This window comes from Callorhinus ursinus, unplaced genomic scaffold (assembly GCF_003265705.2).
Source record: "Callorhinus ursinus isolate GAN/ISIS: 27379988/994484 unplaced genomic scaffold, GSC_fseal_2.0 scaffold1, whole genome shotgun sequence".
In the NCBI taxonomy this organism is placed as follows: domain Eukaryota; kingdom Metazoa; phylum Chordata; class Mammalia; order Carnivora; family Otariidae; genus Callorhinus; species Callorhinus ursinus.
This window is the reverse complement of record NW_027397063.1, coordinates 93,312,717-93,334,370: the sequence shown is the minus strand read 5'-3', so window position 1 is coordinate 93,334,370 and position 21,654 is coordinate 93,312,717. Positions and strand designations below refer to the sequence as shown.

General features: G+C 38.5%; 1 non-coding gene and 1 pseudogene across 1 annotated transcript; both read left to right on the top strand.

The window, feature by feature from the left end:
- Nucleotides 1–5,139: 5,139 nt before the first annotated feature.
- LOC112834245 (U6 spliceosomal RNA) lies at nucleotides 5,140–5,245 on the top strand. The gene has a single exon (XR_003210816.2). It is a non-coding gene; the product is annotated as a U6 spliceosomal RNA (small nuclear RNA).
- Nucleotides 5,246–19,473: 14,228 nt separating this feature from the next.
- On the top strand, nucleotides 19,474–20,733 carry LOC112819929 (small ribosomal subunit protein uS2-like; annotated as a pseudogene).
- The last annotated feature ends 921 nt before the right edge of the window (nucleotides 20,734–21,654 follow it).

The following is a 21,654-nucleotide window of genomic DNA, read 5'->3' as shown; positions in this document are numbered from 1 at the left end:
TTCTTGATCCAGTTTTATCAATTAAATGATATTTTAAAAGGGTTTTAAGAGACATAGCATTCAAAGGTGATTAGTAATTTTGAATCTTGATTGGAACAACTAATTATAAAAAAGCAATTTTGAGATAAGAAAATATGAGTATATATTGTATATTAGATGCTATTAAGGAAATATTGCTTATTTTTAAAGATGTAACAATGGCATAGTGCCAAAGGCATACTAAAATATCTGGGATTTGCTTTAAAAATATTTAAACAAAAAGCAAAATAATGGAGAGGGATAGGTGAAATGAGATTGGAAACATTTTAATAATTGCTAGTTATATAACAAGTACATGAGAATTCACAGTAAATGATATTCATTATAAAAATTAGAAAAAGAAATAAAGGTGGCAGCTACTAATATGTCCAAGCTGACTATTGCTATACAGGAACAAAGCCTTGAGTTGCCAAATCTCTACATTTTTCAAAGAAGTGAAAACTCCACACTTTTAAAAAATAAAATCTCTTGATTTCATAAAACAACATCAATGTGGCCAAACAAAATATATCAGTGGGCTGGAATTTGTCCTTAGCCATCTGTTTCTCTCTAGGAAAAACTTGTTTTGTTAATGAGCTGTTTCCCCCCAAATTTAGAGTGTGTTCAAGCTTTTGAATAACTTCTGGAAACCAGTGGTTCATGGTTCCGTGTCTGGGGACTCAGAGGTGAGTGACACATTGCTACTGTCCAAATGGAGCTCTGAGTCTTGTCAGGGGAAGGGCATGTAGCCAAAGGCTTAGATCACAACATAAGTGTATGCAGAGAGGAGCAGGCAGAGATGCAGTATTAGTCCTGCCATGGTGTTTTGAGCTGAATTTTGTACTCCCCCCGACACACAAAGTCATATTTTGAAGTCCTAACCCTCAGTACCTCAGAATGTGACTTTAATTGGAGACAGGGACTTTGAAGAGTTAAGTTGAAATCGAGTCATTAGGGTGGGCCCTAATCCAATATAACTGATGTCCTTTTCAGAATAGATTAGGAAGAGAGCCAGGGAAATGGCAGAGTAGGAGGATCCTGAATTCACATCCTCCCACATACACACCAAGGCAACAACTACATGTAATGCAACTCTAAAAATGACCTGAAGACTGGCAGAACAGACTATCCCAGCTAAAGACATAAAGAGAAGGCTACATCAAGAAGGGTAGGAGAGGCAGAGAGGCTGTTGCCAACCAAACCCATGGTGTGGCAACCCACAAGTGGGAGGAATATCACAGGCACAGAGGAGGGAGGGGATCAAGTCCCACACTGGGCACTGGTTTTTATTATTTCCTTCCTTCTACCAACTTTGGGCTTTGTTTGTCATTCTTTTTCCCGATCCTTTAGGTGTAAGGTTAGATTGCTTATTTGAAATTTTTCTTATTTCTTGAGGTAGGTCTGTATTACTATAAACTTCCCTTCTTAAAACTCCCTCTCTCTCCCCCTCTACCCTCCCCTCGCTTGTGATCTCTCTCTCTAAAATAAATATGGGGTGCCTGGGTGGCTCAGATGGTTAAGCGTCTGCCTTTGGCTCAGGTCATGATCCCAGTTTCTGGGATCAAGCCCCATGTCGGGCTCTCTGCTCGGCCCGGAGCCTCCTTCTCCCTCTCCCTCTGCCTCTCCCCCTGCTCGTGTTCTCTCTCTCTCTCTCTCTCTGTATCTCTGTGTCTCAAAGGAATAAATAAAATCTTGGAAAAAAAATAAAGTATCAGTGTGTCATGCTATCATTAAAATAAATAAATAAATAAACAAGCAAATAAATAAAATCTTTTAAAAAATAAAATAAATGAAAGTTACAACTGACACCACATACAAAGGATTAGGAGACTACTACAAAAAATTATATGCCAACAAATTGGACAATCTAGAAGAAATTGATAAACTCTTAGAAACATTCAATCTTCTGAGACTGAATCAGGAAGTAATAGAACTGACTGATTACTAGTAATGAAATTGAATCAGTAATTAAAAAAAAACCTCCCAACAAAATAATCTGAGACCAAATGGCTCCACAAGTGAATTCTACCAAAATTTTTTTAATTTTAATTATTTATTTAAATTCAATTAATTAACATATAATGTATTATTGGTTTCAGAGGTGGAGGTGAGTGATTCATTAGTCTTATATAATACCCAGCGCTCATTACATCGCATACCTTCCCTGATTTCCATCACCTAGTTACTCCATCCCCCACCCCCCTCCCCTCCAGCAAATCTCAGTTTGTTTCCTATGATTAAAACCATCTCTTATGGTCTATCTCGCTCTCTGATTTTGTCTTTTATTTTTTTCCTCTCTTCCCCTATGATCCTCTGTTTTCTTTCTTAAATTCCACATGAGTGAGATCATATGATAATTGTCTTTCTCTGATTGACTTATTTCACTTAGCATAATACCCTCTAGTTCCATCCACATCATTGCAAATGGCAAGATTTCAGTTTTTTTTGATGGCTGAGTAGTATTCCATTACACACACACACACACACACACACACACACACCCCACATCTTTTTTATCCATTCACCTGTTGATGGACATCTGGGCTTTTTCCATAGTTTGGCTATTGTGGACGTTGCTACTATAAACATTGGGGTGCACGTGCCCCTTCAGATCACTACATTTGTATCTTTGTAGTAAATCCCTAGTAGTTCAATTGCTAGGTCATAGGGTAACTCTACTTTCAATTTTGTGAGGAACCTCCATACTGTTTTCCAGAGTGGCTGTACCAGCTTGCATTCCCACCAACAGTGTAGGAGGGTTTCTCTTTCTCTGCATCCTCGCCAACATCTGTCATTTCCTGAGTGGTTAATTTTAGCCATTCTGACCAGTGTGAGGTGGTATCTCATTGTGATTTGTATTTCCCTGATGACAAGTCATGTTGAGCATTTTTTCATGTGTCTATTTTTTGCCATTTGTATGTCTTCTTTAGAGAAATGTCTGTTCATGTCTTCTGCCCATTTCTTGACTGGATTTTTTGTTCTTTGGGTGTTGAGTTTGATAAGTTCTTTATAGATTTTGGATACTAGCCCTTTATCTGATAAAACATTTAAAAATATCTTCTCCCATTCTGTCAGTTGTTTTTTGAGTTTGTTGACTGTTTCCTTTGCTGTGCAAAAGTTTTTACCTTGATGAAGTCCCATAGTTCATTTCTGCCTTTGTTTCTCTGGCCTTTGGAGATGTGTTTAGCAAGAAGTTGCTGTGGCTGAGGTCACAGAGGTTGCTGCTTGTGATCTCCTCTAGGCTTTTGTTGGATTCCTGTCTCACATTTAGGTCTTTCATCCATTTGAGTCTATCTTTGTGGATGGTGTAAGGAAATGGTCCAGTTTTATTTTTCTGCATGGGGCTATCCAATTTTCCCAGCACCATTTGTTGAAGAGACTGTCCTTTTTCCATTGGATATTCTTTCCTGCTTTGTCAAAGTTTAGTTGACCATAGAGTCAAGATTCTCTATTCTGTTCCATTGATCTGTGTCTGTTTTTGTGCCAGTACCATACTGTCTTGATGATTATAGCTTTGTAATAGAACTTGAAGTCCAGGATTGTGATGCTACCAGCTTTGGTTTTCTTTTTTCTACTAAACATTTTAAAGAAGAGTTAATTTCTATCCTTCTCAAACTATTCTAAAAAAAATAGAAGAGGAAGGAATGTTAATTCATTCTATGAGCCCACTATTACCCTGATACCAAAACCAGACAAAGTCACTACAAAAAAAAAAATTATAGATCAATATCCCTGATAGACAGAGATGCAAAAATCCTCAACAAAATATTGGCAAACTGAATTCAACAATACATTAAGAGGATCATTCACCACGATCAAGTAGGATATAATCCAGGGATGCAGGGATGGTTCAATATCCACAAATCAATCAACATGATATACTGCATGAATAAAATGAAGGATAAAAATCATACAATCATCTTAATATATGCAGAAAAAGCATTTAATAAAATTCAATATCATTTATGATAAAAAGCTCTCCACAAAGTAGGTAAATGTGTCTCAACATAATAAAGGTCATATATGACAAACTCAGAGCTAACATCATGCCTCATTGTAAAGAGCTAAAAGCTTTTCCTCTAAGATCAGGAACAAGACAAGGATGCCCACTCTCACCACTTTTATTCAACATAGTACTGTAAGTCCTAGCCACATCAAGCAGACAAGAAAAAGAAGTAAATCATCCACATTGGTAAGGAAAAAGTAAAACTGTCACTATTGGCAGATGATATGAAAACCCTAAAGATTCCACCAAAAAACTATTGGAACTAGTTAATGAATTCAGTAAAGTGGCAGGATACAAAAGAAATCTGTTGCATTTCTATGCCCTAATTATAAAGTAGCAGAAAGAGAAATTAAGAAACCAGTCCCATTTACAATTGCATCAAAAAGAATAAAATGCCTAGTAATAAATTTAAGCAAGGAAGTGAAAGACCTGTACTCTGAAAACTAAGATATTTATGTAAGAAATTGAGGACACAAATAAATGGAAAGATATATCATCTTGGTAGATGAAAACTAAGATATTGATGAAAGAAATTGAGGAGGACACAAATAAATGGAAAGATATATCATCTTGGTAGAATTAATATTGTTGGGGGAGCCTGGGTGTCTCAGTCTGTTAAGCATCCAACTTTTGATTTCAGGTCAGGTCATGATCTCAGAGTCATGAGATCGAGTCCTAAATCAGGCTCTGTGCTGGACGTGGAGCCTGCTTATGATTTTCTCTCTCCCTCTCCTTTTGCCCCTCCCTCATCTCTCTAAAAAAAACCCAAACTCAAATGGATTAAAGCCCTAACTGTGAGACCTAAAACCATATAACTCCTAAATGAGAACATAGGCAGTAAAAACTTGGACATTGGTGTTCACAATATTTTTCTGGGTATGTCTCCTCAGGCAAGGGGAACAAAAGTAAAAATAAACAGTTGGGATTACATCAAACTAAAGAACTTTTGCACAATGAAGGAAACGATCAAAAAATGGAAAAGTCAACCTACTGAATAGGAGAAGATATCTGATAAGGGGTTAATATCCAAAATATATGAAGAACTCATAAAATCCAACACAGATTTAAAAAAATAAAACCACTCACAAATAATACAGTTAGAAAATGGACAGAGGGTGCTCACTTTGGCAGCACATATACTAAAATTGGAACAATACAGAGAAGATTAGCATGGCCCTGTGCAAGGATGACATGCAAATTCATGAAGCAGTCCATATTTTTTAAAACATGGGCAATAAAAAATATTACAAGAAAAAATGGTCAGAGGACCTAAATAGACATTTTCCCAAAGACATACAGATAGCCAACAGATACATGAGAAGATGTTCAACACCACTAATCATCAGGGAAATGCAAATCAAAACAATAATGAGAAAACAAAACAAAGAAAACAAAACCATAATGAGATATCACCTTACACCTGTCAGAGTGGCTACTATCAAAACCGACAAGAAATAACAAGCATTGGTGAGAATGTGGAGAAAAAGGAACCCTCGTGCTCTGTTGGTGGAAATATAATCGGTGCAGCCGCAGTGGAAAATATTATGGATTTTCCTCAAAAAATTAAAAGGAGAAATACCATACAACCCAGTAATTCTACTTCTGGGTATTTACCAAAGAAAACAAAGACACTAATTCAAAAAGATATATGCATCCCTATATTTACCACAGCATGATTTACCATAGCCACGATTTGGAAGCAACCTAAGTGTCCATCAATAGATGTATGGAAAAAGAAGAAGTGATATATATACACAGTGGAATATTATCAGCCATTAGAGAAATGAAACCTTGCCAGTTGCAACAACATGGATGGACCTAGAGCATATTATACTAAGTGAAATAAGTCAGACAAAGTCAAATTCTATATGATTGCACTCATATGTGGAGTCTAAAAAAGAAACAAAAAGCAGAAACAGACACATAAATACAGAGAACAAACTCATGGTTGCCAGAGGGCAGGGGGAGGGGGGAGGGGCAAAATAGTTGAAGGTTATTAAGAGGTACAAACTTCCAGTTATAAAATAAAGAAGTCATGGGGATGGAAAGCACAACATTATATAGTCAATAATATTGTAATAATGTTGTATGGTGACAGATGGTAACTACACTTTTCATGGTGAGCATTTTGTAACGTATATAATTATCAAATCATTTTGTTGTATACCTGAAAGTAATATAATTGTAATACTATATGTCAATTGTACTTCAATTAAAAACAAAGAAGCTGGTCATCCAAATGACTTGTTTAAACAAACAAATTTTTTAAGAAGGAGAAGAGATTAGGATACAGACATACACACACACACAGATGACCATGTGAAGACATAGCCAGTAGACAGCTATCTGCAAGCCAAGGAGAGAAACCTTGGAATTAAACAGGCAACATCTTGATCTTGGGTTTCTAGTCTCCAGCCTTGTAAGAAAATAAGTCTCTGTTGTTTAAACCACCCTGTCTTTCATATTTTGTTATGGCAGCCCTTGCAAAATAATACACGTGGGAAGTCTTACTTTTGCTCAGGGAAGTCTGTGAAGGTTTCATAAAGAAATTGCTACCTGGAGTGCCTGGGTGGCTCATTCGGTTGAGAATCTGACTCTTCATTTAGGCCCAGGTCGTGATCTCAGCGTCATGAGATTGAGCCCTGCATCAAGCCCACGCTCAAGCATGGAGTCTGCTTGAGATCCTCTCCCTCTCTCACCCCCACAACCCCCGCTCCCTGCTCGTGCATACACATTCTCTCTCTAAAATAAATAAATAAAATAAACCTTTAAAAGAAAAAGAAAAGAAATTGCTACCCCTATATTGCAATAAAAGTCCTAATTTCCCCCTGTCATGAGGAAATTCTTAGGTTCAGGGCATAGTCTGCACCTCTCTAGGCAAGGTCCAGTGACTTTAATTGCTTCCTATATGTTTATGTCTTTTAAATCTGTCTCTCAATCCTCATTTTTTCTCTATACCTGACCACTCGCCTGACCACTAGATGTGTTCACCTGGATGTCTCATAAACTCTAAATGAAATATCTTCCTTTCTACCCACCACTCAAACACACACCTTCTCTTGTGCTCTCATTTACCATCCATCCATTGTCAAGTGGAGAACTCTGGGACTCAGCTAGACTCTTCCCTTTATCTCCACTTGTAATTCATCACTAGTTCTAGCTTACCCCACCTCCTGATGATCCTGTCTTCCTTTGCAGACATGTCTAGACCTGCCTCAGTACAGGCCCTTACCATTTCCTCTCTTATTTGTTGGTCTTTTTGGTTTTTTTCTTCTCCAGAGTTTCTCCAAAAAATGTGAAGCTGATGATGTCATTTCTTTGTTTAAAATCCTCTGATGGTTTCTCATCACCCATGGCATAAAATGAAAAATCCTAGGCCTGTCAGATAAGGACTTTCACCACAGGTAAATGGTGATTCCACATATAAGTGCCTACTTTCCTTGGTTTTATCTTCTCTCTTCTCCAAGTGTACACAATAATACCATACCCGACTACTAGCAGTTCCGCAGATAAGCCATTATTTTACAACTCCTTTGCATATTCATGGTCTCTTTTTTCTTCCCTGTTAACTTGGGGAGCGTCTGGTCATTGTTAAAGACTCTGTGCCATTATTACCCCCTTTTATGAAGCCTTTCTCACCTGTACCTTCCTAAGCACTATGTTCTTGAAGACAGTTGATGGAGACCTTTCAGTACAGGCAGCAAATAAATGTCTATAAACAGCTCTGTGTAACTTTACTTGAAAGCCACCAAAAGCACCCTGGGAAAGGATGCTGTTTCTACCAGGATGACTGGTTACAGATGAACCGGCAGCCAATACTCTTGCTTTGCTACAAAATCAACAGCGGGACATCCTGCTGCTTCGAAATTTTTCACACGGTCTTTGAATACTTTTGGTGCCTCTCCATTTAGTATAACACCTTCAGACACATAACTAATCTACATACATGTATCTGGACCCAGATCATTGGGATACCATCATGAGACAGTCCAGGTCAAGGTCCAGGTCCTGATGACATCCTATTGATATTGAGCATCATTCCAAAATGTGCTGGCCTGCCCTGCCCTTCCCATCCCCACTCCACTGGAGCAGTCACTGTCATTGATCAAGAAAATCATCTGCTCCTGAGATATCACGGCTACCTACTTTCTGACCACAGCCCCCCATTTGGTGCTCTGGCTCTGGAAGGTGCTACTTCATATCCTCCATGTCACTGCCATTTATTTATATCCACTACTTGTAGACACACAAACAAAGATTATAGAACAGAGCATCTCTAGGACAACACCTTTGAAACAGATTAATCACTGGAGAAGTGTAAGGCCAACACCAATCAAAGCCAGTGTTTGGCTCAATAGGAGAGAAGAAAGTCTTTGGAAGCAAGATCTTGTTATTTGATGTGTTATTGGTTTCCTGCATAATCATTTCCTTTTTGTTCTTTTATAATAGTTTGCAAAACATTTTTAAACATGGTGACTGTCACAGCAGTGCTAAGTTGCACATAAAAATATAGAAATTGAAATAAATTACAAGTCTTTATGTTTCAACGCACATAAACCTAAATTGGGTTAAACAATAAAGAGAAGTGAATGGTTTCTGAATGGTAACTGAAAAATCTGGAAGTAGGGCTAGCTTCAAATAAGGCTTGATCAGGCTTCTGGGCTATGTCATTAAGAGCTGACTGAGTCTTTGAGGGAGAGCATTGCCCTCACTGAACTGAGGAGAACAGATCACAGTGACACCAGCTATAGACTTTGGTGGTAGACAGCTGCAGGATGCCCCAAGGTACCTGCCTGACAGGGAGTCAGTCCAGGAAGCAGTAGAGACCAGCCACTCAATCTTAGACCATGGAGAATATAGAAGACACTTTGTTTTTCCCAGGACCTACCTTGTCTCTATTTCCTGGCTATGACCTTGTATAGCTGCACACCTCACTGGTGGACCCAGAGCCTGCCTTGGAGAGAATCTGGGAAAAGGAGTGAAGCTCTGAAAAATAGCATTTATCCTGAGATCATGACCTGGGCTGAGATCAAAAGTCGAACACTTAACCACTGAGCCATCCAGGCACTCCTCACTTGATCTTTTAATGCCTATCATATTCTTTAAAAAAAGAGGGAAAGTAAAAAAAAAAAAAAAAGTACATTAAAAAGAGAGAATAATTTTCATTACTTCTTATCCTATGCAGATCTTTTCCCTGAATATATCTTGGTTTATAATGAATCAAACTAAAATATTGGTCCAAAGCACTTAATAAGCTCTAAAAGTAAACTGTCACATATATTAACAATGCAGAACTTGTCCTTCCAACCAGTTTTGATGCAGTCAGATCAAATGGGGTGGGAAGAGTTAGCTGGTAAATGTGGGCAGTATCTGTTCCCAGCTCACACCACCCTGGATTGTTCTACCCTGGATTTGGCACCTTATTAATGAGTGGGCTGGGTATCTACTCTGCTTTGGTTGTGCAAACCTGGCCAGTTCTCTACTATAAACTTCCAGACTAACAAGCTCACAGGAAGTGTTTGAGAAGACTCAAGGACACTGGAGCAGTGTCATTTTATTTTTTCTTTGTCATTTTAACGTACATGCAAGCTACCCAAATTGCTTTTCATAAATGAATTTCATAAGGAAATTATATATATAATATATATAACATATATATTATATGTATATATACAATCCCAAATTATATATATTTCTAATGCGAGTAACATTTCTTAACTTCTTGTTCAGCAGCGTCTCCTTTAGTCTGCACTAGCATCAAATTTCTTGGCTGACTCCTTTTCTCTGACAGAGGTGAAGCCAAGTGGAAAAAACAGTCAACATTTTCCATTTCTTTGGCCCAGATGACCAGGATCCTGCATTTTGCTCCACTCTGCCTAAATAGCTACACAAATGAACATATAAAAAATAATATTAAATGAGGTAAGAGTAGGAACATGTAAAACACTGCCTTTTTTATTTGATGAAGCAATCAAGCTATTCTCTAAATATTTCTCATTGTGGTAAAAAGCACCCATGCTTGCATAGGCATTGTTTTATACTTCTGGTCACATACATACATTTAACTGCACACACAAAAGGTAATAGTTATAAGGTACAATAACATGTGAAATCTATTCTTAAAATTTGTTTTAGCAACATAGCCTCTGTGTTGTATGCAAGTTAAATTTCATGTTTAAAGTATTTCTTGCACTGACTAATATATAATTTATTTATTCCAATTTAAGAAGGGGTTTCAGAAAAGAAATGTTTAAATAATGGTCAAATTTTACCATAGGTCAATTCTGATCTAGTATGCAAGGTCCAATTACAATGGAAGCTGTACTTTGGCCCTCTTATTAAGGTCAGCAAAGAGAATTCTATACATCTTAATCATATCTCCTATGACTAATTCAGTCCCTAGGATTATGCTTATGAATATTTTATATGTAGCTTCCAGTAATAGTGCTCATTCTATCAATCAATATCAAATTAACCTCAAGATTACTGAAAATCTGGAATAAAATATAAAATATTGAATCATTCATTTTTAATAGCATAGGTTATAAATGTGTATTGCTCTGGAGAAATGACTCTTGATTTTCTAATGCAAAATTTATGAGACAGTTTGGAACAGTGGAGAAAGTTCTGCCTTCTTCCCACCACGTTGGAGGATCTGCTCAGTGGAAACAACTAGCAGCCATCATGCATAGAACGTTGGTTCACCTGTGCCTTGTATTCCTGAAGCTGCCCAGTGCCAATTCAACTTGAGGAAATATTACCTTAATGTAATGTTGTCTAACAATTCAATTTAATAAACATTTAATGAGCAAAGTAAATGCTAGGTTGTATTAATAAGGTATCCCTTAGTTGTAAGGAAAGACAGTTCTAATTCAGGTTTGTTTATGTGAAGGCTAAGGGTGCAGAGAAGTCTCATAGTGCCTATGCTAACAGGGCAGGCTGGCCTCACTGGAACTAGCAAGCTGCCAGACATCTTCCTTCCCTTCCCCTGACTTACACACCCTTTTCCTTTCTGTCTTCCTGTCTTCTGTTTCCTTTTTTTTTTTCCCCACTGCATGACATTTTGCCCCTGCCATATTTCCGCTTCATTCTGCCTTCTGTCAGCCTCCTGTCTGCTCTCTGACCAGCTCATACATGAACCATAGGAGCTACCCCTAACTCATAGTTTCAGGCTCTATGTCTACGTGACCTGCCAACTAGAGTTTGTGTGTGATTTTGTGTGTGTTCTGTTTCCAAATTCAGAAGAAGAGAATCTGATTGGCATAGCCTAAGTCAAGTATCCATTTTGCTCCAATTCGCTATTGCCCCGGGAAGAAGAATTCAAAGGTCGTGGGTAGTTAGTGATGCCCCTTTTATACTTTTATACCACACAGGTAAATTATCCAAGAAGACATGGGAGTGAGGAGGATGAATGAAATACTAATTCTGGTCCCTGCGTTTCAGTTTTATGGAAGAGGCCAATACATAGATCAGTTTAGCACAAGACAGATTGTTAAAAGAGGTTCAGAAAGCTCCTGGAGTATGGAGGAAGGTCTAGGAGAACTTCTACGGTTGGTGAACATTCAGTATATCAGGAATACCTTGAACAACGGTTGAAAGGAGTGTGGAATGAGGCCCAAGTCGATGTGGGGTTATGGAGGTGGGCATGACTTGAGAGGCAGCTAGTGTTTATCTTTTGCAACAGGAAATCATTAAAGATTTTTGATTGGGAGAGTCTCACGATCAAATCTGTGCTTCATGAAGATGTCTTAGAACATGGTAGGTAGATAAATTGGAGGTAATGTAGGGCCTGGAACTCCTGTCCTCCAGGAGCTAGGCAGATCCATGGATCTCCATGAGGTGTATTAACGGTCTGAATTAGGAGAAAAGCCATGGAAGAGAGTGCTCACGAATAAACACTATATTTAACAAGATGATGTAACTTTCCTGTGGAATGTATAAGTAATAACTGGAGTTTGGAGTGATGGCAACATGTTAAATATTCTTAGTAAAATCTGGCATGATTTTTATAGTTATTTTCCTCCATTATTATTTTTTATTGAAGTATAGCTAACATACAGTATTATATTAGTTTCAAGTATACAACATAAGGATTCAACAATTCTGTACATTCCTCAGCACTCGCCACAGTAAGTGTAGTCACCATCTGTCACCAAACAATGTTATTATAATCTAATTGACTGTATTTCCTACGCTGTACTTTTCATCTCTGTGATTATTTTGTAACTGGAAGTTTGTACCTGTTAATCCCTGTCACCTATTTCACCCATCCCCCATCCACCTCCCAACTGATGGTTATAGGTAACCATCAGTTCTCTATAGTTAAGAGTCTGTTTCTTGCTTTCTTCTATGTTGTTCATTTGTTTCTTAAATTCCACATATGAGTGAATCATATGGTATTTGTCTTTCTCTGTCTAACTTATTTCACTTAGCATTATACTCTCTAGTTCCATCCATGTTGTTGTAAATGGCAAGTTCTTTTCTTTTTTACGGCTGAGTAGTATTCTGTTGTGTAAATACACCACATCTTCTTTATTTATCTACTGATGGACACTTAGGTTGCATATCTTGGCTATTGTAATCATGCTGCAACAAACATAAGGATGCATATATCTTTTTGCATTAGTGTTTTCATTTTCTTTGGGTAAATACCCAGTAGTGGAATTACTGGATCATATGGTATTTCTATTTTTAATTTTTTGAGGAACCTCCATACTGTTTTCCACTGTGGCTGTACCAGTTTGCATTCCCATCAACAGCGCACAAGGGTTCCTTTTTCTCCACATCCTGCCAATACTTGTTATTTCTTGTCATTTTGATAGTAGCCACTCTGACAAGTGTAAGGTGATATCTCATTATGGTTTTGATTTGCATTTCCCTGATAATTAATGATGTTAAGCTTCTTTTCATGTATCTGTTGGCCATCTGTATGTCTTTGGAAAAATGTTTATTCAGGTCCTCTGCCCATTTTTCAATCGGATTATTTGTGGGGTTTTTGGTGTGTGTTGAGTTTTATGATTTCTTTATATATTTTGAATATTAACCCCTTATCACATATATCATTTGCAAATATCTTCTCCCATTCAGTAAGCTTCCTTTTCATTTTGTTGATGCTTTTTTCCACTGTGCAAAAGCTTTTTATTTTGGTGCAATCCCAACTGTTTATTTTTGCTTTTGTTTCCCTTGCCTGAGGAGACAAACCTAGAAAAATTTTCCTACAGCTGATGTCAGAGACATTTCTGCCTATGTTTTCTTCTAGGAATTTTATGGTTTCAGGTCTCACATTTAGGTCTTTAATCCATTTTGAGTTTATTTTTGTGTATAGTGTAAGGAAGTGGTCCAGTTTATTTCTTCCTTCTTCTCTTTCTTTCTTTCTTTCTTTCTTTCTTTCTTTCTTTCTTTCTTTCTTTCTTTCTTTCTTTCTTTCTTTCTTTCTTTCTTCTTTCTTTTTCTTTCTTTCTTTTTTTCTTCCTTCCTTCCTTCCTTCCTTCCTTCCTTCCTTCCTTCCTTCCTTCCTTCCTTCCTTCCTTTCGCCATCCAATTTTTCCAGTGATGCAGGCAGGCTGGGTCTGAGGACCATGTTTGGGGAGGGGGGCAGTCCCATGGGACCAGCCAAGAGGGTCCTTGGATTCACGAAGGATGGAAATCAAACATGAGCCAGAAGAAAGTGAAAGCAGAGTTTATTGAAGCTATAGAGATAGACTCTCTGGGAGATTCAGGAAGGAAAGGAACATGAGTCCTGTCTTTGGGGTTTGGGGTTTTTTATTGAAGATGGTGGTCTGGTACACATGTCCTCTCAGGCATCCAGGAACCAGTTAGAACAAAGATGAGGGCCCAGGTGTTATTCCTGGGAGCCAGGGAGCCTTGGCATTGAGATGTCTAATGCCTGTGGTCTGGAATACGCACATGGTAGCTTCCTCCAGTCATTCTCACCTGGTCCTTCCTCAAATGTTATCTATTCTAGAGAAATCATTAACTCCTTGTCCCTTGCAGGGAAGACATATGCTATTTGTATTACAAGGTATGTGTAGAGTGGGTGGGGGTGCAGACCTTAGCAAGAATAGAAATGGGAAAAGAAGCCAAGGAGAAAGAACCAGCTTTTTTTCCTCATGAGGTCTCTTCAGTTTCCCTGTCTCACCAGCAGCATTTGTTGAAGAGACCATCTTTTCCCCATTGTATAGAAAGATTTCTGTCAGCACCTGAGGACTGCCGGCCCACAGGCCAGTGGTTAGGATGGAGTCCTCTACTTGGTCCGAGCCTGATGTGATGAGGTGCCATGGCTGGTGTCTTAGTGGGGGACAATGAGCAGTTAGTGATAGCGTTGTTGTGAGGAAGAGAGGTGCTGTGCAATTACCAGCAAGTGACAGACAAATCTTGAGTCTTAGATTAAAATGCTGACGAGGAAAGAGATCCCATAGGCTACAGGTTACAGAGCTCCGTGACACAGACAGGTCCCTGTTCTCTGGAAGATAGTAAAGACAGAGAAATCAACCCAGGGGATGCCAGGATTACAAATCTGAAAGACATCTTGTACAAATGTTATCTCCTGGGATGATCCGTCTGGGGCCATCAGTCCAATCCTCAGTCATGTAGTATGTTCTTAGTGAACAATTAACAAATGCAAAACACAGTACAGGCACCAAGGGGCCTACAAAGCCAGTGAGGCAGAAGGGATGAACATTTTTGAGGAGACTTTGCAATGCCACCTAATTAACTTAATTTAATTTTTACTTCTAGACCTCTAAAAGTTTTATTGCAATCATAGGACTTTTTCTCTGTCCATCTCCTTGCTTACTTTGTGCCATTCTCTAGAATTCATGACTTTCCCCCAAACACACAAGGGTCAGAGGGAACTACTTCCCTCCAGAAGTCAATAGTCGAGATGAGGAACTAGCCTTGCCCCACATCCTCGGAATTTCCCCCAGCCCAGGTTTCTGACTCATCCTTCCTACCCTCAGTGCCTCTTGATCCTGTCAGCTCTGGGCTCTGAACCTCATCCCGAGCTGCTCCTGTTCCTCCTCAGGCAGCTGCTTCCTCCAACCAGAGCATACAATCTACTTCCAGAGCTTCACCTTCTGAAACCTCCCCTTCCAATGCGTGGGTCGCTCTCTTTCTCAAAGAGACAATAGTTTTTTTAAAATACAAAAAAACCTGTTACCTCCTCTCCTTCCAATTTTAGTATATGTGCTGCTGATTGAGCACCCTGTCACCTACTCTCAAACAGAATTTTGGAAAACAAAGTGCAGAGAAGAGAACATATTGCACTCTTTACTCTTTTAGACCTCACTACTTTGTATCTCTTTGTTTATGCAAATAAGAAAAACATTTGCATTAATTCTTTGCTGTAATAATTGGTTTCCAGTTTACAAAGTAGAAAGTTGTTTGAAATTACAGATAGGGAAAACATGTACACAGAAGGATAGGGAATGGAAGGACAGAAATCTTTAAATTTAAAAATTGTCAGAGGGCGCCTGGCTTGCTCAGTTGGAGGAACGTGTGACTCTTGATCTCTGGGTCATGAGTTCAAGCCCCACATCCGGTATAGAGATTACTTAAAATAAATTAATAAAATTTAAAAAATGTTCACTTTTAAAAAAATAAAATAAATAGCTGTAGAGTAATTGAGGGTAAGTTTTTGTTGTTTCCAAGCTTCGATCTCATGTTACTATTTGATTTACAAATAAATGTGGGTTTTTTTTAGTTTTTTTAGTATGAAGAGCAAATAATAGATTTTTTTCACTTGGGCTGGTGCATGATTCTCTCCAGTTTCCCAACTGCCTGGATGTGAGTGAATGCTATAATAACAACCAAACCAGTGCTTAAACTACATGAAGCATTTTCTGTGTTCCAGCTTTTAGTTTATTCTAAATGTTGATCTTGAACACAGTGCATTATGTTGCATAAGAAATGCATTATAACAGTTTAGATCATTTTAGCAATTCATCTTTTTAGTGAAAAGTATATACAATCACATACAATTATACTAGAAATATTTTCCATATATTTAGATATTTTAAATCAGATGATTTTCTCTATCTGGAATGCCCTTCCTCCACTCATTGTCTACATAAATTCTTTATAAATTAAAAATCCACACATACACTCCGTAAGTACATTCTTATCATAAAACTGGAAATACTATAGGAGTATATATATATATAAACTATCTTTTCTCCCTTAATGTTAAGCAATTCTGTTATGTTTGAGGGATTAATGTGCCCACTGACAAGCTAGGTTTTTCAGTTTCCTGCCCCTGTGTGGTCATATGGCCCCGTCAGCCAATGAGATATATGCTAACTGGGCATGACTTCAGGGAGAGCTGGGTTTTTTTTTTCCCCCTGAGAAAGACATAAACTCATCTGGAACACATTTTTTTTCTCTTTATCTTCTTCATGACTGGAATTTGGAGGTAATGCCTGGAGGTACAACAACAATCTTGTGACTGTGAATATGGGAGACACACCTGAAAGATGGTGGAACCAAACCTGGAAAAGCCTAGAGCCTAGATTTATGTGACCCCAAAGTAAACTTCCTTCTTGTTTAGGTTAATGTTCCTATTCTAGGCAGCTACATATCACTTACTTCCAGAGATAGTAATTCCAGACCCACCCCAGAGATACTGTGTATTTTTTGAGACCCATCAATATACATACATTAAATTTTTATCCCAGTTTTTTTCCAGAAATGGGATAATACTATATGTATTATTCTGAACCTCCTTTTTTGACTCAAGAATATGATCTAGATATCTTTCCATGTCAGTACAAAAGGAGTTATCCTTTTAAAAATATTTTGCAGTGTGCCTGGCTGGCTCAGTCAGTCGAACATGCAACTCTTGATCTTGAGGTTATGAGTTCAAGCCTCACATTGGGTGTAGAATTTATTTAAAAATAAAATCTTGGGGTACCTGGGTGGCTCAGTGGGTTAAGTGTCTGACTTGATTTTGGCTCAGGACATGATCTCACGGTTGTGAGATCAAGCCCCACAAAGGGCTCTGTGCTGAGCGTGGAGCCTGCTTAAGATTCTCTCTCTCCCTTTCTATCTGCCCCTTCTCTGCTCATGTGCACGTGCTCTCTCTCTTTCTCTCTCTCTAAAAATAAAGAAATAAAATCTTAAAAAAATAAAATAGAGAGCTTTTCTTTTTTTCTTTTAAAGTTGACACTTGCTTGTTCAAGCAATAGAGAAAAAAAATTAGGTAAAAAGCAGCAAATATTCCTAAATCCCACTATTTTGAAATCACTGGTATTATTATTGGTGAATATTCTTACCAGCTCTCTCTGAAAATACTGGGAGTCATTCTCTTCCACTACCACCTCACACACATACACATGTGTACAAACACATACAAATACACATATACATAAATACACACACAAACACACACAAATACACACAACACACAATCACAAAGACATATGCAAATATATGGGAGAGTGAACGAGAGAGAGAAACTTACAAATCAGAAGCTATTAAAAAGTGTTTAATTTGGGGGTACCTGGGTGGCTCAATCAGTTAAGTGTCTGCCTTCAGCTCAGGTCATGATCCTGATGTCCTAGGATCAAACCCCACATCAGGATCCCTGATCATTGAGGAGTCTGTTTCTCCTTCTCCCTCTGATACTCCCCCAGTCATGCTATTGCTCGAGCTCTCTCTCTAATGAATAATAAAAAAACCTTTTTTAAAAAAGTGTTTAATTTTGGGGTGCCTGGGTGGCTCAGTCGTTAAGCGGCTGCCTTCGGCTCAGGTCATGATCCCAGGGTCCTGGGATCGAGCCCCGCATTGGGTTCCCTGCTCAGCGGGAAGCTTGCTTCTCCCTCTCCCACTCCGCCTGCTTGTGTTCCCTCTCTCACTGTGTCTCTCTCTGTCAAATAAATAAATAAAATCTTTAAAAAAAAAGTGTTTAATTTTAATTGAATTAAACAGAGGAACTAGTAGAATGCCTTTAAAAGTTATGACTACAATTGTTATAGAAAACCAGAAATACCCAAAATTCAGACCAGATATCATTTTTAATACCCATAAGAGTTATAGAATTAATAATAGAAATAGTTGAGGCCAAATTAATATGTCATTAATGTCATATTAATATTTTCTTTTGCTAAAGAATCTGTGCATATTTAGCATTATAGGTTGTAATACTAACAAGAATTATACTTATTAGATTAACAACATAGACATGTGATTCCAATTTAAAATGTAGAATTGAGGGGCGCCTGGGTGGTTCAGAGGGTTAAGCATCTGCCTTCAGCTCAGGTTATGATCTCTAGGTCCTGGGATCGAGCCCCACATCCAGCCCCATGTTGAGCCCCATGTCGGGCTCCCAGCTCGGTGGGGAGTCTGCTTCTTCCACTCCCTCTGCCTCTCTCCCTGCTTGTGTTCTCTCTCTCGCTGTCTCTCTCTCTGTCAAATAAATAAATAAAATCTTTAAAAAAAATTTAGTTCATACGAATGATTTAATTACTTGGGAAGGTTTGTCATTTAGACAATTGAAGGACTTAAAAGAAAGTCAATATATTAAATTTATAAACCCTGTTTAAAACATTTAAAAGAGTTTAACTACATTTGAGAATGTAACCAAATATTAATTGAAGGCCATTAAAAGTGACAGTTCAAATCTGCTTGACTTATAATGGAATAATGAGATTTGTAAGCCAAAGTTAAATGCTTAAAGAAGAATGAAATTAGAATCTGTAGATTAATAAATTGATTATTCAATTTTAAAACCAAAATTACTTCTAAATTGCCTTTTCTGTGACCATAAGAAAACTCACATTTATGTAAGAAGGAAAAATAAATGAAGTGAAACTTAAAGAATTTTGGATAAATGTTTCTTCACCATTCAGACGTATTGTGTCTCCTATCTTCTAAGATTAAGACAAAGATTATGAAAACCACTAAGGATTTGTGGTCATTATGTTTTTATTGTTCTTGAAAACTATTTGTTGATTTTAGCATTGAAAACGTTGAGAGACCTTGAGAAGAAGTGGTGTCGATTACATGACTCCCTGAGAGGAATCTGAAAATATTTCTCTCTTTGATTTAATCATTTGGTTTTGAGCCCAGGATTATTATCTTTCCATTTTGCTCTTTTCCCACCATCCTGGTTTTTTTAAAAAACTGGAATTTGGATGTATTTATTATCAGAAAATAAATGCATTTTTACAAAAATTCTTTATAGATTATGGTTTACTGATTAGTTCAAGTCTATTATTACCAATAAAATATATTGTTGTTTAAAAAACAAGAAAATGTTCCTGCTATGAAAGGTAACAGGATTAACTCTTGGAGATGGGGTAACCAACCATCCCAGTGTGCCTGGGACTGAGGGGTGTATTGGAACTCAGGACTGTCTGTGCTAAATCCAATAACCTTGGTCACCCTAATGGAAGGCATTGGGGCACAGGTGCAAAGACTATAGATTCTAACACCTACATTTGAGATTTGGCTCTTCAGCTTATTTTCTATTTATCATGAGCAAGTAGCTTCTTTTCATGCCTCTACTTTCTCATCTCTGAAATGGTGAAAAAACACCTTTTCCCACTACCCAGGGAGGGAATCATAGGGCTTAGTTCTGCACTCCCATTGTAACCTAAAGAGAAACTTTCACAATGTCCAGAGCCCTGACATCCTGCAAATGAAGGAGGAGGATGTCCTCAAATTCCTTGCAGGAGGAGCCCATTTAGGTGGGACCAACCTTGACTTCCAAATGGAACAGTACATCTACAAAGGGAAAAGTGGTGGCGTCTACATCATAAATCTGAAGAGAACCTGAGAGAAGTGTCTACCGGCAGCTCGTGCTGTTGTTGCCATCAAAAACCCGGCTGATGTCAGTGTCCTATCGTCCAGGCACAGTGGCCCGGGGGCTGTGCTCAAGTCAGCTGCTGCCGCTGGAGCCACTCTGATTGTGGCCGCTTCGTTCCCGGAACCTTCGCTAACCAGGTGCAGGCAGCCTGCAGGGGCTGTGTCTCCTGGTGGTTACGGATCCCCGGGCTGACCACCAGCCTCTCACAGAGATGTCTTCTGTTAACCCGCCTGCCATCGCTCTGTGTAACCCAGACTCTCCTCTGCGCTGTGTGGACACGGCCACCCACACAACAGCTCGGGAGCTCACGCAGTGGGTTGGAGGTGATGGATGTTCGAAGTTCTGCACACGTGTGGCACCGTCTCCCATGAACACCCATGGGAGGCCACCCCTGATCTCTCCTTCTACAGAGAGCCTGAAGAGACTGAAAAGGAAGAGTAGGCCGCTGCTGCAAAGGCCATGACCAAGGAAGAATTTACGGGTGAATGGACTGTTCCCGCTCCTGAGTTCACTGCTACTCAACCTGAAGTTGTGGACTTGTCCAAAGGCATGAAGGTGTCCTCTGTGCCTATTCAGCAGTTCCCTATGAAGACTGGAGTGTTCAGCCTGCCACGGAAGACTGGTCTGCACCTCCCACTGCTCAGGCCCCTGAATGGGTAGGAGCAACCACTGAATGGTCTTAAGCTGTTCTTCCACAAAGGCAAAGAAAATGGAAATAAGGCTGATGGAAAATAAGCAGTTTCAGTAAACAAGCAAACAGTGAATATTTATCTCAAAGGATTACTGTGAAAATTAAATGAGTTACTATATGGAAAGCATCTGCAGTAATTACCTACAGTAATACCTAGAGTGTGGTAAGCACTAAATATATACTAACTGCTCTTGCGAGCTCCCCACAGGAACATCAATTATTGGACAGGTCATGTTTGTTCTTCATTTTATTTTGTTCTCTGAAATTGTTTTAATTTCTCTGCCCTTCTCCTCTGCATCCATTGTGATATCCTCACATCTTTCTATCATGTCATCTAGCAGACAATGGCAGTTGCCTGCCTGATAGAAGTTTCTCTCTTCTTCCTCACTAACAGAACTCTAATTTAGTTTTGATGGCAACATATATAGCTTAAATACTTGATTTAAATACTTGAAGCAAGGGGTGGATGGATGACGTAGGACACAGTTCTGGCCAAGGAGATACTGTGTAAATCTACCATGTGGGATATTTAGGAAAACTCTCTGAAAGGAGTCTGACTAAGCTGGGGCATATCTTTTGTCTTTTTCCTCCTCATTATTTCTTTCTAGAATATAGATGCAAGGTGGAAGGAGAAGAGCTCTCTTGGTATAAGAACTACACCCTGGAGATGCTAGAGCAGAAAGCTAGCTGGATCTTTCATAGCTCCTTTGAAGAATCAAAAAAAAAAAAATCACACCATGATTTGTTTAAACATTTCTCAAGTTTCCTATTGCACACCAGTGAAAATAATGCCTAGTATTACAAACCATTCACTTAATTTTTTAGCAATGTAAAAAATGTGAAATACTTTAGTAGTTTTCATGTCATTTTGAGTTGGAGTCATGCTAATCCCATTTTTGAGATTTGCTCCAATTTCAATGTATGTGCTACTGAAAAGACCAGGATACTGTTTCTTCTTTGATGGTGAAAAAGTGTTTAAGAGGAAAGTAAGGTCACCAATATCAAGCAAATCTTGTCATCTTCAATGTTAATTACATGAGCCAGTGGGGCGAGCCACAGAAGGGGAGAAAGGAATGCAATGGGCTGTTCTCCATAGAGAAATAGGCATTATCTTTTGTCTCTTTCTGCCAGGCATTC